This window comes from Lontra canadensis, unplaced genomic scaffold (assembly GCF_010015895.1).
Source record: "Lontra canadensis isolate GAN:19392208 unplaced genomic scaffold, GSC_riverotter_1.0 scaffold8, whole genome shotgun sequence".
In the NCBI taxonomy this organism is placed as follows: domain Eukaryota; kingdom Metazoa; phylum Chordata; class Mammalia; order Carnivora; family Mustelidae; genus Lontra; species Lontra canadensis.
Genome location: NW_022631002.1, coordinates 16,068,466 through 16,084,504, shown reverse-complemented (window position 1 = coordinate 16,084,504; position 16,039 = coordinate 16,068,466). Strand labels below are relative to the sequence as shown.

Sequence of the window (16,039 nt, the reverse complement as noted above, 5' to 3'; positions counted from 1 at the left end):
TGGAGATAAGATGTGGGGAGGGATCATGTAGGACCTCATAGGTGACCATATACACCTTAGGTTTTACTCCTTTAATACACACACAATTGTGAGCATGTTTGCTTAGTTCTTTTTCTTTAAAATACTTTATTTATTTGACAGAGAGACTGGGAGGGAGAGCGCACAAGCAGGGGGAGTGGTAGGCAGAGGGAGAGAAAGAGGCTCCCCGCAGAGAAGGGAGCCCAATGTGGGGCTCCATGAAGGGGCTTACCTCAGAATGCTGGGATCATGACTTAAAGTGAAGGGAGACCCTTAACCGACTGAGCCACCCAGGTGCCCCTGCCTAATCATTTCTTTCTTTTGGTAAACATCTACTTAAATGCTTCCAAATCAAGGAATTCTTTCCTAATCCCTCTGGAATAAGAAAAACTTCCTTCAGTGGAACTAGAGAAGTTTTAAAAGTTTTATAAGAGGAAATTAATATAGAGTTTAAGGTATTAAAGAGGCCTGTATCTCCATGAAATACCATCTCCTGGATTTGGAATGGGAATAGGAAAAGTAGCAGTGCTCAACCAATTTAATTTGCATGCATAATAGGATCCATCTAAATTTGAAAACCCAAAAATAACGATAATTAATTCGCAGTGCTTAAGGCTAATTAAGTGATTAGTATTAATTTTAGTTAATGGTGATTAAGAATGAAAAAACTGAGTCTTCATTCAACTTGTCAAAGCTGAAGGTCCATCCTATTAGTACAGAATGTTGATTTAAAATGTTCTTTATAATTAATAAAATTCTGTTTTGTAAATTAAGGGAATGGGGGTTAGTCTGGCGTGGTGGGGCATTTTATGGACCCCACCGGGGGTTTTGAAGCTTTCCTATCTTAGCTTTATGTCACAAAAACAGATGCTTCATAAACGGCCACTTTTGTGTTTCTAGAGCCTAGAACGGTGCGTGGTACCTACTAGGCATAGGGTTGCCAGATACATCAAGTCAAATTACAGAATGCCCAAATTTTTAGCTAAACAGCAAATACTTTTTTTGGGGGGGGTATCTATCATGGGAGTATTTAGAGTATAATACTCTCATGCAGTATTTGGGGCACGTCTACATATTGCATAGTTAATTATTCGAAATTCAAATTTAACTAGGCGTCCGTACTTACGGGGTAACCCTAAGTAGCTCAATAAATACTTGCTGACTTGATTGGCCTCCTCTCACCTGTAAAATGGGGCTAATGATAGACCCGCCTCCGGGGTTGACCGAGTGAACGAAGCGCCTGGCAGACAGTGAGCCTTCAACTAATTTGCTTACTCCGGTACCATCTGGTGAGTGGGACCCCTTCTATTTTGACATACACGAAGGACAAGAAGGCCGTCTCCCGGCCAAAGGCGCCCAAACCAGGCCTAGGTTGCCCACACCTGCGAGTCCGGCCGGCCTCTTCCGGGTCAGGTGACCGCGCGCGGTCACGTGACCCGGCCCGAGTGCGGGCGGTGGAAGGCGGAAGTGGGAGCGGAGTTGGGCGCCGCTTCTGTGGCCGCGACAGGTAGCGAGCGCCGGCGCGACGGGCGCGGAGGGTGCGGCGAGCGGGCGGAAGGGCCGGGGGCGCGGGGCGGGCGGGGGGCGGGGGACGGCGCCGGGTGGGCCGGGGCGGTGCGGCCCGGGCGCCGGGGGGCGGTGGCTTCCTGTGGGAGGGGCCTGGCTCGGCGGTTCCGGCCTCCGAGGAGGGGTGTCCCGGCTCCCGCCCGAGCGGGGTGGGCGTGCGGCGGGCCGCGCGCGGGGGTGCTTGGAGGTGGGCGCGGAGGCAGCCGGGGGTGCGGCGGCCCGCGAGTCCTGCCGGAAGAGGGAAAGGAGCTTAGGTCCTAGGGATGAAGAGGCGTGACCTTTGTGGAGGGTTCGGGTCCGGAGGAAGGGGCGACTTGGGACTGAGCTGGAACGGTGCGCTTGAGTGTTTGACGTGGAGGGAAAGGAGAAATCAGGAAGAAGATGCTGTGTGAACCCCAGCTGAGAGTCTCTTTCTTCCTTTCTCTTTGGAAATGGTTGTTACCCGAGGCTTTGATTTTGGTCCCATTCAGCTTTTAAACTTCAGGAAGGATCACAGAATCTGGATCATTTTGCTTTCGTCACACCCACTTAGTCCTGGTTGGGTAGGGTTCCACTTCTTGGGAACCTAGCCCTTCAGATCATCTTTCTTTTAGATTTTCCCAGGTCTCATCAACTTCGAGCCTTAAAAAAAAAAGAGTGAGGGCACTTTGCTCTGACCGTAAAATGGCTTTTAGCCTAAACTATCGACCACGACCTAGCCCAGCATTACCTCAGCAACAGTGACTGCAGAAATCTTGGCCAGAGTATCTGTAGTGCTTTATGACTTTTCTTCTTTCTTCGGTTTAAATTATTCAGTTTCACTTATCATGTGACTGCTTATCTTGACAAAGTGTAAGTAGGTAGGGTGACTGAACGGTCTCTTTTGTGTTTCTTAGTATTGTGATCTGAATCATGATTTTGGTAATAAATACCTGTGTAAAAGCTGCTTACCCTCTTTCTTCATGTTTACTAAAATTTGCAGAAGTGAAATGAATATGCCACATAGATGTGGTATAACTAGAGTGAATGTTCCAGTTGGACATTCACAGGAGCCGGAGTCGTTTTGGATTACCAGTAGGAAAAAAAAAAAAGACTTCGCTGACATGTTATGAGTTAAAGTTCTTGGAGTATTTTGACATTTAAAAATTATTTTCTTTGGCGGCCTTTGAGTTAGGTTGGGAAGGTATTATTCACATTTCGGAATGAACAACAGCCCTAAGGGAGAGGGACTTGTTTTTTGTTGTTGTTGTTGTTTTGTTTGTTTGTTTTAGCAGTTTATTGCTTTCTTTTTTACTGGTCTCTTTGTTCCTGCTAGACTGCACATCCTTCAAGGGTAGGGTTCATATTGCATTTGGCTCCTACCCTAGTGGCTGGATATTGTGGGCACTTGGTAAATGTTTGGTGAATAAATAACTTTCTAGAGGTCACACAGCTGTAAGTGAAGAACAAGGGATTTGAACCCAAGACCTAGCTTTTCTCTTATCAGACCATTTTCTGTGTTATTGGTCCATATGAAAATGGTCATAGGAATAAGGCTTGCGTTGGCTTCTTAATCCTTTTTACCTAATGATGACTACCTTGGTTACAAAGAGCTTTTACCAACATCTCGGGACCATGATCCTGTGAAGTTCAGGACTGTCCCTATTCCACAGATGAGGAAGGTGAGGCTTAGTGATGTTCTTGCTTTAGGTTCTAGAGCTAGTGACTGAGCAGGGACTCAAACCCAGGCCATGGACTGATTCTCTACCATTTACAGAAGGAGTATAAAGTATTTTATTTTATTTTTTTAAGATTTATTTATTTATTTATTTGACACAGAGATCACAAGTAGGCAGAGAGACAGGCAGAGAGAGAGAGGAGGAAGCAGGCTCCCTGCTGAGCAGAGAGCCCGATGCGGGGCTCAATCCCAGGACCCTGAGATCATGACCTGAGCCGAAGGCAGAGGCTTTAATCCACTGAGCCACCCAGGCCCCCCTATAAAGTATTATTTTAAAGTATTTTTTCAAGTATAGAAAGTATGACATTTTAAGGAAAAAAGAGTATATATGTCATACCAAAAATTAAGAATATGGAATGTAATTGAAGTTTAAAAAATTCCAAGAGGCACCATAGGTGCCTCTTCCTGGGAGAACATTCTTTCATTCAGTGAGTATGTAAGTGCCTACTCTTGGAGTTGCACTGTCCAGTATGGTTGCGTACTGGAGATCTGCGATGGAGTATAAAATACACGCCAGAGTTTGAAGAGTCAGTTTGAAAAAAAAAAGTAAAATATGTCATTGATTTTTTCAAATGTTGTAAGAAGCATAATATTAATAAAATACAACATATGCTACACATGGTAACATTTTAAGTTTATTGGGTTAAATGCAGTATGATTGAAATTAATCTCACCTGTATCTTTCTACTTTTTAAAATGTGTTTCCTAGAAAATTAAAAGTTATATTGGACAGTCCTGTTCTAAACACTGGGAATATAGTACACAAGAGAAGGAAAAACTCCTGCCCTTGTGGATCTTAAATTTTAGTGGAAAGGAACAATAAACAAAATAACCAAGTAAAGTGCGTATTTTATTGTAATAAAAGGGGGAAGTGGGATGTGGAGTGTTGTCTGGGGCTGCAGTTTTGCATAGGGTCTTTAGAGATGCCTTCCTGGGAAGGTGACTTTTGAGTAATGACCTGAAGGAGGTGAGGGGAGGAGCCATGGAAGTGGGGACATTGTGGTCCAGGGGGAGGGGACAGCAAGTTCAGTAGCCATAAGTAGGCGCACCCCTAGCAGGTTTGTGGGCCAGCTAGGGGGCTCCGGTGGCTGGAGGAGTGTGAGCAAGGGAGAGTAGGAGATTGAGGTCAAAGAGGTGTTGGGGGCAAGGGGAGGGATGGGCAGGTCATGGAGGGCCTTACAACCCATTTTAAGGATGATGGGTTTTAGTCAGAGTGATTGGGGTCATTGGAGGGTCTTAAGCAGTGGCTTGGACACAACCCATCCTGCCTTTGAACAGGCTCACTCTGGTTGCTGTGTGGAGAAGGAGTATAGAGGACCAAGGCTAGGGCAGGGAATTGAGTTTAGAGACCTCCAAGAGCCATGGGAAAGACACAGGATGGATAATGAGTTTTTAATGTTTAAATATTGGTCTTACCTGACATGTATCGGATGCATTTTGTTTGCCAGGTAATCTGTTGTTTTACAGATTTAAAACAAACAGAACCTCACTGAGGCGAAGTGATGTGCATGAGGTCATGTAGCTCCGACATGGAAGAACTGGGAGTTGAGTCTTGATCTTTGAGTGCAGAGCTCTTGCTTCCCTTAGTGACATACGTGGCGGTGGATACATGAACATAATCTCCCACTGGAAGCAAATCAGTGAGCTGCTTTTAAATGATTTTGAGTCACCATGGGCTGTTACAGATTCTGGAATTTCCGAGAGTTAGGAACAAAAGGGAAGTTCTTGTTTCCCTTAAAAATGAACCAATTGAATCTTTTTTAGAAAGTTGCAGGCCTCTGCTTCTCCCCATAAGGTTGTAAACAAACACTCAGTGATTTAAGTCAAGTGTTAATAACTACTTCTAGGAAAATACCAAATACTAAGGCTTGGCAGTCCTGACCTAGGGCAGGTCCCCTTCCTCTGTGTCTCCCATGCCTTTTGCTTCCTGTTTTGTTGTGCGATCTGCTTTCCATTCTCTTTTATTATTAGCCTATAATTCCACTGTACTTCCAAAGATATGACCTTCCCTGTCCCTCCCTGTTTTTATGTGCTTGGCCTTTTACCGATGTCATTTGGCAAAGTTTAATTGTGTTTGATTGTTTTTCAATGTGGGGCTTTGGAAAATGGAAGGTAACTCAATGCTGGCCAGAGAAAAGAGGCCAAGCAAGAAGAATTAGTGTTGGAAAGACCTGGGAAAGCAAGAGAGTAGGAAGGAAAGGAGGAATTTTTGAACAGACCCTTCTCTTCCACATTTTTAAAAAAGTGAATATAGAGTAGATCTGTAATTATAAGAAGCTCTGCCTGTTTCTACAACTGCCTAATTAGAATCTTGATGTCAGTGAATAGTTTTTGCCCTTCTTTGGTCCATGTGCTTCACAGGTCCTTTCATTTTGAGATCAGTGTTCAGTGGTTTCTTGACTCAAAGCTAGGTGAAGAATTTGAGGAATTGCAGAGCCTAGATTTGAGCAACAAGGCTTGTATTTTAGTTAATATTGAAGAGCACTTACTGTGTGCTAGCCGCTTTCCTTGATTGGTCTCATTTAATCCCTACAGTAATCTTAGAAGGTAAGTAATATTCTTAGGTTCATTTCACAGATGAGGAATTGAGCTTTAGGGAGGGTGAGTAACTTGTCCACTATCACGCAAAGGCTAGTGAGTGGCCCGACCTATTTGCCTCTAAAAATTGACTGGTCTGAAAGGTTCTCCTGCAGTTGGGTGAGAAAAAGCATCAGGTGCTTTAGATACTGCAAGAGCTATCCCTTGCTAAAGTTTATGCATGGTTGCTTTCTTGTGCCAAAAGCCCTTTGAAGATTTCTTTAATGGGGTCCCTCAGAGCAAGAGATCTGAGGTCCCAGATGACAGGGACCCCGTGACATTCCCCACTGTATTTCCAGGGCCTGGCACAGAGTGGGGCCTATCAGCATTATTGAAAGACTGACCCTGGCTCTGGACTGGGCAGGTTGGGATGAAGGGTCCAGAAGAGGCACAGACAGCAGGCTGCCAGGCCCTGGAAATGCAAAGGTGAATGTCAGGGGATCTCTTGGCCATTATAGTCCCCTGGTTTCAAGAATCAACCTGTCCTAGCCACCTTTTGTATCTGGAGTCACAGCTACGAAGCACAGTTTGAGCATGACCACACCTCCTGTGACTGCTGGGCTGCTTTCTTTTCGGAAGTTACTGGGGGCCTGGGAGTTGAGCCTCCAAAGAATGTGTTATGGGAAGAGGACTTTGAGTTTCAGCCTGATGTCATTTGAAATCTGGGTCTTCTAAAGCCTTTGCTGCTATTTGTATTAGTTTCCTCTTCCTCATCTGTTTAATGCATTACTATAAACCTGACCAACGTGATGGTTTAAAAACAATATTCTGGAGGCCTGAAGTCTGAAATCAAGGTGACAGTATCAGTATCGACAGGGCCTGATCCCTCTGGGGGTGGTGGGGTGGGGGGAGTGGGGTGGATGGGGTGGTATTGGTGGGATCGTGGGGAATTCTTTCTTTGCTTCTCTTAGTGGCTCAAGGCATTTGTTGGTTTGGAATCGTAGGACTCCGATCCCTGCTCGGCCTTCACATGGCTTCCTCCCCTGTGTCTGTGTGTCTCCTCTCTTTCTCCTATACGGATACTGCGCCCACTCTAAATTCAAGGTGATCTCATCTTCAGACCTTTAACTTAATTGCCTCTGCAAAGACCCTGTTGGAAAATAAGTTCACATTCACAGGTTCCAGGGAGTTATGCTCAGACATATGTTTTTGGGTGCCACAATTCAACCCCCTACTCTAATTGAATATAAGATGGGATGTTCTTATTAAAATTAAATAAGAACATCATCCTATGACCTGATTTGAAGAGGAGCCTTTTTCTTTTCTGAATGTAAATTTTATTTATGACTAAAATAAAACATGCACATAGTTTAAAGAGCCAAAGAGCCTTGTAAGACTGAGAACGCAACAACAGTTCCTGGCTTCGCCTCTGTTTGTTCTTGATTTTTGCTCTGTGTAGTCAGTGACTTTCAACTCTTAGTTTTCTTCTAGTATTGACTTGTGCGTTTCTTTTCTTTTATTATTTTTTTCAGATTTTATTTATTTGTTTGAGAGAGAGAGAGCATGAGAAGCGGGGAGGGTCAGAGGGAAAAGCAGACTCCCCACTGAGCAGGGAGCCCGAGGCGGGACTCCGATCCTGGGACTCCAGGACCATAACCTGAACTGAAGGCAGTCACTTAGCAAACTGAGCCACCCAGGCGCCCCCCCCCCCTTTTTGTTCTTTCAAAGTGGGCTCCACACCCAACATAGGGCTTGAACTCATGACTCTGAGATCAAGAGTCACATGCTCTACCTTCCGACTGAGCCAGCAAGACATTCCAACTTCTGCATTTCTGAATGACAGTTTTATATTTTATACTGCTCTCTTAGCCTGTCAGTTTTATCTACTGTCTTTTAACTATTGAAGGTGAGGATTTAGCTCTGTTTCTGGTCAGTCTCCACAAATACAGACTTCTACACACTTGTACCTCCACCTTGTGATTATTCCCACATCACAAGTTTTGATTAAGTTGTTTATGCTCTTATAAATATTCACAGCTGAGCCACACAGTATTGCATTTCCTATCATATAACTTGTTGCTAGTTCCATATTTCCTGATTTTTTCATTTGCATAGTTTTCTGTGTTCCTGTCACTAATCCTGCATCAAATACTGCGATAGAGCTAAAAGTGCTACTTTTTTCAGTGCACTCAGATGGATCATGTAATCTATTTCTTCCATTTTCTTTCTTTCCTCAAGGTGACATTTCCTATAAATTCTCTAATCCGGACTGGTTCCTCTCTGGGCTCTTGTACTGTAATGCCTTGGGATTTTTCATTGTTAACCTTGTAATTGCTTTTGTCTCTCCCACGTGAATCCCCACTATCCTCCATCTTTTTCCTTTATTCCCCTGGAACACATCTTTCAGTAGCTTCCTGACAAAAGCAGCATGGGGAGGAGTTTCTGTGAGACCTTACAAACCATGGTTTTCCAATCCTACTTGATTGATGGTTTTTTGGTTGTAGAATTCTAGATTGAAAAGTTGAAAAAAATAATTTTATCTCAAATTTGAAAGCATTGCATTGTCTTTTCACCTTTGGTGTTACTTCTGAGAAGTCTGATGCCATTCTGATTTTTCTTGTTTGTAAATGTGACTGGAAGCTTGTATACCCTTTGTTCTCATGTTCTGAAATTTCATGACATTGTGCAATAGAATGTTTTTTCCCCCATCATTTGGGGCACTCAGTTGGGTTCTTTCTGTTTAGAACTGTGTATTCTTCAGCTTAAGAAAAATCTTCTGTGACATTTCTTTGATGATTTCTCTTTTTTTTTTCTTTTTTATTTCTGGACTTGCTGTAAGATGGACATTGGACAGTTTAAAGATTTATTTGTTTTAGAGAGGGAGGGCGCACGAGTGGAAGGGGCAGAGGGAGAGAATCCAAAACAGACTCTGTGCTGAGCATGGAGACTGAGGCAGGGCTCGATCTCACCACCCTGAGATCATGACCTGAAACTGAGAGTTGGGTGCTCAACCAACTGAACCACCTGAGTGTCCTAGACTTTGGACATTTTAAACAGAACCACTGTTTTAAAAAAGTCATTTTTTACCTATTTGCCATCTTCTTTGTCTTTCAGTTCACTTTTTAGTGTATTTCCTTGCTTTATCAGCTTTGTTTCTGCTATGAGAACTGTCCTTTCTAAGAGCAGTTTGTTATTCTCTGAGTCCACCAACCAGCCAACTTACTTGCCTGCCTGCCTGCCTTCCTTTAAAATTACATTCTGTTCTTGTTTCATGGGTGCAATATTTTCTCTCTCTAAATTGTTTTTGAGGTTTTCTTTGACCTCTATTTTATTTAACTGTGAGCTTTTATTTTTTTTTTCTTAAGATTTTTATTTATTTATTTGGCAGACAGAGATCACAAGTAGGCAAAGGTAGGCAGAGAGAGAGAGGAGGAAACAGGCTCCCTGCTGTGCAGAGAGCCCAGAGAGAAAGAGAGAGAGAGCACACATGAGCCAAGGGAAGGGCAGAAAAGCGGACTCCCTGCTGAGCAGGGAGCCCAATGAGGGCCTCAGTTCTGGGACTCTTGGATCATGACCTGAGCTAAAGGCAGACACTTAACCTACTGAGCCACCCAGGCGCCCCTCTTTGTAACTTTATGAGGAACTGCCAGACTTTTCTAAAACTGTGCACTATTTTTCATTTCTTATTAGCAGTGTATGAAGATTCTAATTTCTCAAAGTTCTCAGTACCATTTGTTATTGTATCCTTTTTTATTTTGGCCATTTTAGTTTGTGTGAGGTGATGTCTTATTGTGGTTTTTTAGTTTGTATTTCTCTAGTGACTAATGATATATATTTTTAAAAAAGATTTTATTTATTTATTTGACAGAGATCACAAGTAGGCAGAGAGGCAGGCAGAGAGAGAGAGAGAGAGAGAGAGAGAGAAGCAGGCTCCCTGCTGAGCAGAGAGCCCAATGCGGGACTCGATCCCAGGACCCTGAGATCATGACCTGAGCCGAAGGCAGTGGCTTAACCCACTGAGTCACCCAGGCACCCATGATATACATTTTTTATATGCTTATTTTTTAAATATATTTTTTAAAGATTTTGTTTATTTGAGAGAGAGAGTGAGACAGAATATAAGCAGGGGGAACAGCTCAGGGAGAGGGAGAAGCAGACTCCCACTGAGCAGGGAACCTGATACAGGACTCCATCCCAGGACCATGGGATCATGACCTGGGCTGAAGGCTGACGATCAAACAACTGAGCCACCCAGGTGCCCCAGTTTTTATATCTTTTTTAGAGAAATGTCTGTTTAGATCCTTTGCCCATTTTTTTTTAAGTTGGATTGTCTTTTTATTATTGAGTTGTAGAAGTTCTTTATATATTCTAGACATGTCTTTTTTTTTTTAAGATTTTATTTATTTATTTGACAGAGAGAGAGGGATATCACAAGTAGGCAGAGAGGCAGGCAGAGGGGTGGGGGAAGCAGGCTCCCTGCTGAGCAGAGAGCCCAATTCGGGGCTTGATCCCAGGACCTGAGATCATGACCTGAGCCAAAGGCAGAGGCTTAACCCACTGAGCCACCCAGGTGTCCCTCTAGACTTGATTTGCAAATATTTTCTCTCATTCTTTGGGTTGTCTTCACTTTCTTTCTTTTTTTTTTTTTTTTTAAAGATTTTATTTATTTATTTGACAGAGAGAGATCACAAGTAGGCAGAGAGGCAGGCAGAGAGAGAGGAGGAAGCAGGCTCCCTGCTGAGCAGAGAGCCCGATGCGGGGCTCGATCCCAGGACCCCGAGATCACGACCCGAGCCGAAGGCAGCGGCTTAACCCACTGAGCCACCCAGGCGCCCCTGTCTTCACTTTCTTGATGGTATCCTCTGACACAAAGAAGATTTTAATTTTGATGAAGTCAAATTTATCTTGTTTTTATTGATTGTACTTTTCATATTATATCTAAGAAACCATTTCTTGACTTAAAGCCATGAAGATTTAAACCTGCGTTTTTTTTTTTCTGAGTTTTATAGTTTTGCTCTTATATTTTGGATTTCGGTGCATTTTGGATTCATTTTTGTATAAGGTATGAAGTAGGGGTCTAACTTTGTGCATTTGCTCATGGATACCCAGTTGTCCCAGCACCATTTGTTGAAAAGACTGTTACTCTTTTTCCATTGTATTGTCTTGGCATCCTTGTCTAAAATCAGTTGGATGTAGGTTTATGAGTTTGTATCTGGACTCTCAATTTTCTTTTCTTTTTTTTTTTTTTTAAAGATTTTATGTATTTTTTTATTTGAGAGAGAGAGAGTACATAAGCTGAGGGTGGAGAGGGGCAGACGTAGAGGGACACGCAGACTCCCTGCTGAGCGGGGATCCTAGCTCAGGACTTGATCCCAGGGCCCTAAGAGCATGACCTGAGCTGAAGGCAAACATTTAACTGACTAAACCACCCAGGCGCTCCTTGACTCTCAATTTTCTTCCCTTGCTCTGTGTCTATCTTTATAGTAGTACCATGGTCTTGGTTACTGTACCTTGCTAGTAAGTTTTGAAATTAAGTAATATCCTGGGTGTTATATGCAACTGATGAGTTATTGAACACTACATCTGAAACTAATGATATGCTATATGCTGGCTAATTGAATTTAAAAAAAAAGAGAGAAATTAAGTAGTATGAATCCTCCAACTTTGTTTTTTTCTAAGATTATTTTGGCTATTCTGGGTCCCTTGTATTTCCTTATGTATCTTAGGATGACTTTATCAATTTTCTATTTTTTCTTTCTATGTTTTGTTTTTTTAAAGATTTTATTTATTTATTTGACAGACACAGATCACAAGAGAGGCAGGCGGGGGTGGGGGGCGGCGGAGGAAGCAGGCTCCCTGCTGAGCAGAGAGCCGATGCCGGGGCTTGATCCCAGGACCCTGACCATGACCTGAGAGAGAGAGAGAGAGAGAGAGAGGAGGAAGCAGGCTCCCTGCTGAGCAGAGAGCCCGATGCGGGGCCTGATCCCAGGACCCTGGGATCATGACCTGAGCTGAAGGCAGAGGCTTTGACCCGCTGAGCCACCCAGGCGCCCCTCTTTTTATGTTTTAATATCTGGTTTTTCTTTCTAAGGGTCTCTTTAGATAGTTGGGCTCCTTTATGTATTGAGTAGCCACAGGCTGAGCTGTGTGCTAGGCCTCAAATGAGGGAAGGTGAGTGGGGATGAGACAGTGACTTCTCATAGCTCAGGATGTAGACTTCCACTTACCTGTCTGGATCAGTATGGTGCCTAATCGCTACCCTCAGCTGTGCCTGAAGTCCTCAGGTCTGGTGTAATCTATCCAGAGACTAAAAATGAACTCTTCCTCTTTGGGATTGGGGAGGGGGTGACTGCCTGGCTGAATTGTTGGGGAGGGGGTCTGGGAACTCTGTTTCTCATACAGGTTTTACTCTTCTCTCCTGTTTGTAGGCCAACTCTGCTGTCACTTTCAGACGTACCTAGTGCCTGCAATCACCCTTTCTGTGATTCCCCAATGCTACCAGCCTGCTTCTTGTCAACCCTACTCCCCAACCATTACAGGCATCTCACTTGCCCCTTTCCAGAATGTGGCTGCCCCCTGTCTGTTTCCTTTTTTTTTTTTTTTTAAAGATTTTATTTATTTATTTGTCAGAGAGAGAGAGAGAGAGCGCACAGGCAGACAGAGTGGCAGAGGGAGAAGCAGGCTCCCTGCGGAGCAAGGAGCCCTATGTGGGACTCAATCCCAGGACGCTGGGACCATGACCTGAGCCGAAGGCAGCCGCTCAACCAACTGAGCCACCCAGGCGTCCCTGTTGTTTCCTTTTCCATTCATTTTTAGTTGGTTTATATTTTTGTGTTTCTTTTCTGTCATTTTGATGGGATTTGAGAAGGGAGCAGAGATAAATATATGTGTTTAATCTGTTACGTTTATTAAGAGCTCCTGGAAGGCTCTCTAAGGGAAAAGTTGGTATCAGGGAAAGTGCTGTAATATTTAGTCTCCTCGGAACCACTCCCGGCACAGAGCTCCTTCGCTGTGTTCTGTTCCTAAAGTTTTATATTGCCCCATTTTAAAAAAATCTGCATATTGTTTAGTGCAATTTTTCTACATAATTTTAGTTTAGCCTTAAACATTCTCATAGAGCTGGGTGCCTGGGTGGCTCAGTGGGTTAAGCCTCTGCCTTCAGCTCAGGTCATGATATCAGGGTCCTGGGATGGAGTCCTGCACTGGGCTCCCTGCTCCGTGGGGAGCCTGCTTCTCCCTCTGCCTCTGCCTCTCTCTGTCTTTCATGAATAAATAAATAAAATCTTTAAAAACAACAACAACAGCAAAAACATTCTGATTGAGGTGAAGTCCTCCTCTTAGTGTAGTCAGCTAATTCAGTAATGCTATACCAGTGGTTCTCACCCCAGCTTTATATAAGGATCCCCTGGGGAATTTTTAAATACTCCAGACCAGTCAAATGGGAATCCCTGAGGTTGGGGTTTGGCTGTCATTGTTGGCTGGTTTGTTTTTAGTGCTCTCCAGTTAATTCCAATGTGCAGAAAGAATTGAGAACTGCTGCTCCAAAGCATTTCATAGTTCATTAAGAATAATTTTACCTGGGGCACCTGGGTGGTTCACTGGGTTAAAGCTTCTGCCTTTGGCTCAGGTCATGATCTCAGGTTCCTGGGATCAGCCCCACATCGGGCTCTCTGCCCAGCAGGGAGCCTGCTTCCCCACCTGCCCCCCACCCTGCCACCTACCTCTCTGCCTACTTGTGATCTGTCAAATTAAAAAAAAAAAAGAATAATTTTACCTAACAGGATACATTCCATTATATCCCTTATTGCCATTTTCTTCCTCCTTCACTGCCCTTGAGACACACTGGCCCCTGTTTGTTTTGTATAGTCCCAAGACTTACTACTACCTTGAGAGCTCTTGCTCTCTTATCTGCCTGGAATGTTCTTCCAGTGTTATTCTCAGTTCTGTCCTTCACCTTCTTCTGATCTTTGGTTAAAAGCTACCCACTGGGGCGCATGGGTGGCTCAGTGGCTTAAAGCCTCTTCCTTCAGCTCAGGTCATGGTCTGAGGGTCCTGGAATCGAGCCCCGTGTTGGGGTCTCTGCTCTGTGGGAAGCCTGCTTCCTCCTCTCTCTGCCTACTTGTGATCTCTGTCTGTTGAATACATAAATAAAATCTTTAAAAAAATAAAAAAATAAAATCTTAAAAAAAAAAGCCACCTTCTGAATGAGACTTTCCTCATGCACAGATTTTTGACTTTTGACCGCCATCTTTTATTCCTGTCCTCCTTCACTGCTTTGTTTTTCTCAGAATCACTTGTTACCTCTGCAAGTTCTTTCATTTGCTTTATATCTGGCATCCCTTTTGACACATGTCCTTTCCCTATGTTATCAGTCTTTTAGAGTTTAAAGCAGCCAGTGGATGGAGCCTCATTTATTCTTTCTCCCATGCCCTTTTCTGTTTGTAGGTGCAAGTTTCTGACCTGTATCATTTCTTTCTCCTGGAAGGACTTCTTTTAAAAGTTCCTTTCAGGGTATGTTTTTGTTTGAGGAAGTCTTTTGTTTACTCCTTCACTTGTAAAGAATAACTCCATTGGACACAAAATTCTAGGTTAGTGTGTTTTTTCTTTCAATACTTTAAATATTTCTCTCTGCTCTCTTCCTGCTTATATGGTTTCTGGTAAAACAAACAAACAAACAAAAAAAACCTGTTGTAATTCTTATCATTATTCCTGTATAGGTTAGCTGTTTTCTTTCCCCCTTTGGCTTCTTTCAAGACTTTCCTTTTGTTTTTGGTTTTCTCTAGATTCAGTATGGTAATATTCTATGTCTAGTTTGTTTGTTTGTTTGTTTTGTTCTTGTGTTTGGTGTTTCTCCTGCTTCTTGTTCTCTGAGCTTCCTGGATTTGGGGCTTGCTGTAGGTCATTAACTTTGGAAATTCTTGGCTATTATTACTTCAGATATTTCTTTTGCTCTGTTCTCGCTTCTTCTGGTATTCCAATTATGCATATTTTGCACATTTTGAAACTATCCCACAGTACTTGGACTTTTATTTTTATTTTTTTTTTTTTAAAGATTTTATTATTTGATAGAGATCACAAGTAGGCAGAGAGGCAGTCAGAGAGAGGAGGAAGCAGGCTCCCCGCTGAGCAGAGAGCCCGATGTGGGGCTCGATCCCAGGACCCTGGGATCATGACCCGAGCCGAAGGCAGAGGCTTTAACCCACTGAGCCGCCCAGGCGCCCCGTACTTGGACTTTTAAAAACATTCTTTCTTGGGTGCCTGGACGGCTTTGTTGGTTGAGTGGCTGCCTTCGGCTCTGGTCACGATCTTAGGGTCCTGGGATGGAGCCCTGTATCAGGCTCCCTGCTCAGTGGTGAGTCTGCTTCTCCCTCTGCCTCTTCTTCTTCACTCACTCTCTCTCTCTCTCTCTAGAAAATAAATAAAATCCTAAAGAAAAATTCTTTCTTTTTGCATTTCCATTTGGGAAGTTTTTATTGACATAGCTCTAAGCTCCGTGATTCTATTAGCTGTGCTGTCTACAGTGAACCCATGGAGACAATCTACGTTTCTTTTACACTGTTTCGGATTTCTAGCCTTTTCTTCTTTCTTTCTTAGGGCTTCCATATCTCTGCTTACATTATCCATCTGTTCTTGGGTGTTGTCTCCTCTTTCCATTAGAGCCCTTAATATATCCATCCATAGTTATTTTAAATTCTCTGTCCATTAGTTTTAAAATCTGTGTCTTCTCTAAGTCTGGTTCTAATGCTTGCTTTGTCTCTTCACACTTTTTCTTGCCTTTTGGCATTGCTTATAATTTTTTGAAAAGATTTATTTATTCTACAGAGAGAGTGAGAGAGCATGTGGAGGGGGGAGGGGCAGAGGGAGAGGGAGAGAGAGATTTCAAAGCAGATTTCCTGCTGAGTGTGGTGCCCTACATGGGGCTCGATCCCACAACTCTGGGATCATAACCCAAACTGAAACCAAGAGTCAGACACTCAACCGACTGAGCCATCCAGGTGCCCTTTAGCATTATTTATAATTTTTAATTGAAAGCTGGACATCATGTATTGGGTAACAGGAGCTGAGGTGAATAGGCCTTTAGTTTGGGGTTTTATGTTAATCTGGCTAGGAGTTAATTTGGATTTAATAATTGCTCTAACTTGGTGCACGAGGGTGGCTCAGTTGGTTAAGCATACAGCTTTCGATTTCATCTCAGGTCTTGATCTCAGGTTCATGAGTTCAGGCACCCTTGGGTGTGGAGCC

At 43.4% G+C, this 16,039-nt stretch overlaps 1 protein-coding gene across 1 annotated transcript in view; it reads left to right on the top strand.

Moving 5' to 3' along the window:
- The first annotated feature begins 1,441 nt into the window (after positions 1 to 1,441).
- Positions 1,442 to 16,039, top strand: part of WWP2 (WW domain containing E3 ubiquitin protein ligase 2) — a 151,955-nt gene continuing 137,357 nt past the window's right edge. The window contains exon 1 of the mRNA XM_032854054.1: positions 1,442 to 1,525. The gene's annotated coding sequence lies outside the window, so the exon portion shown is untranslated. The remainder of the gene's footprint in view (positions 1,526 to 16,039) is intronic.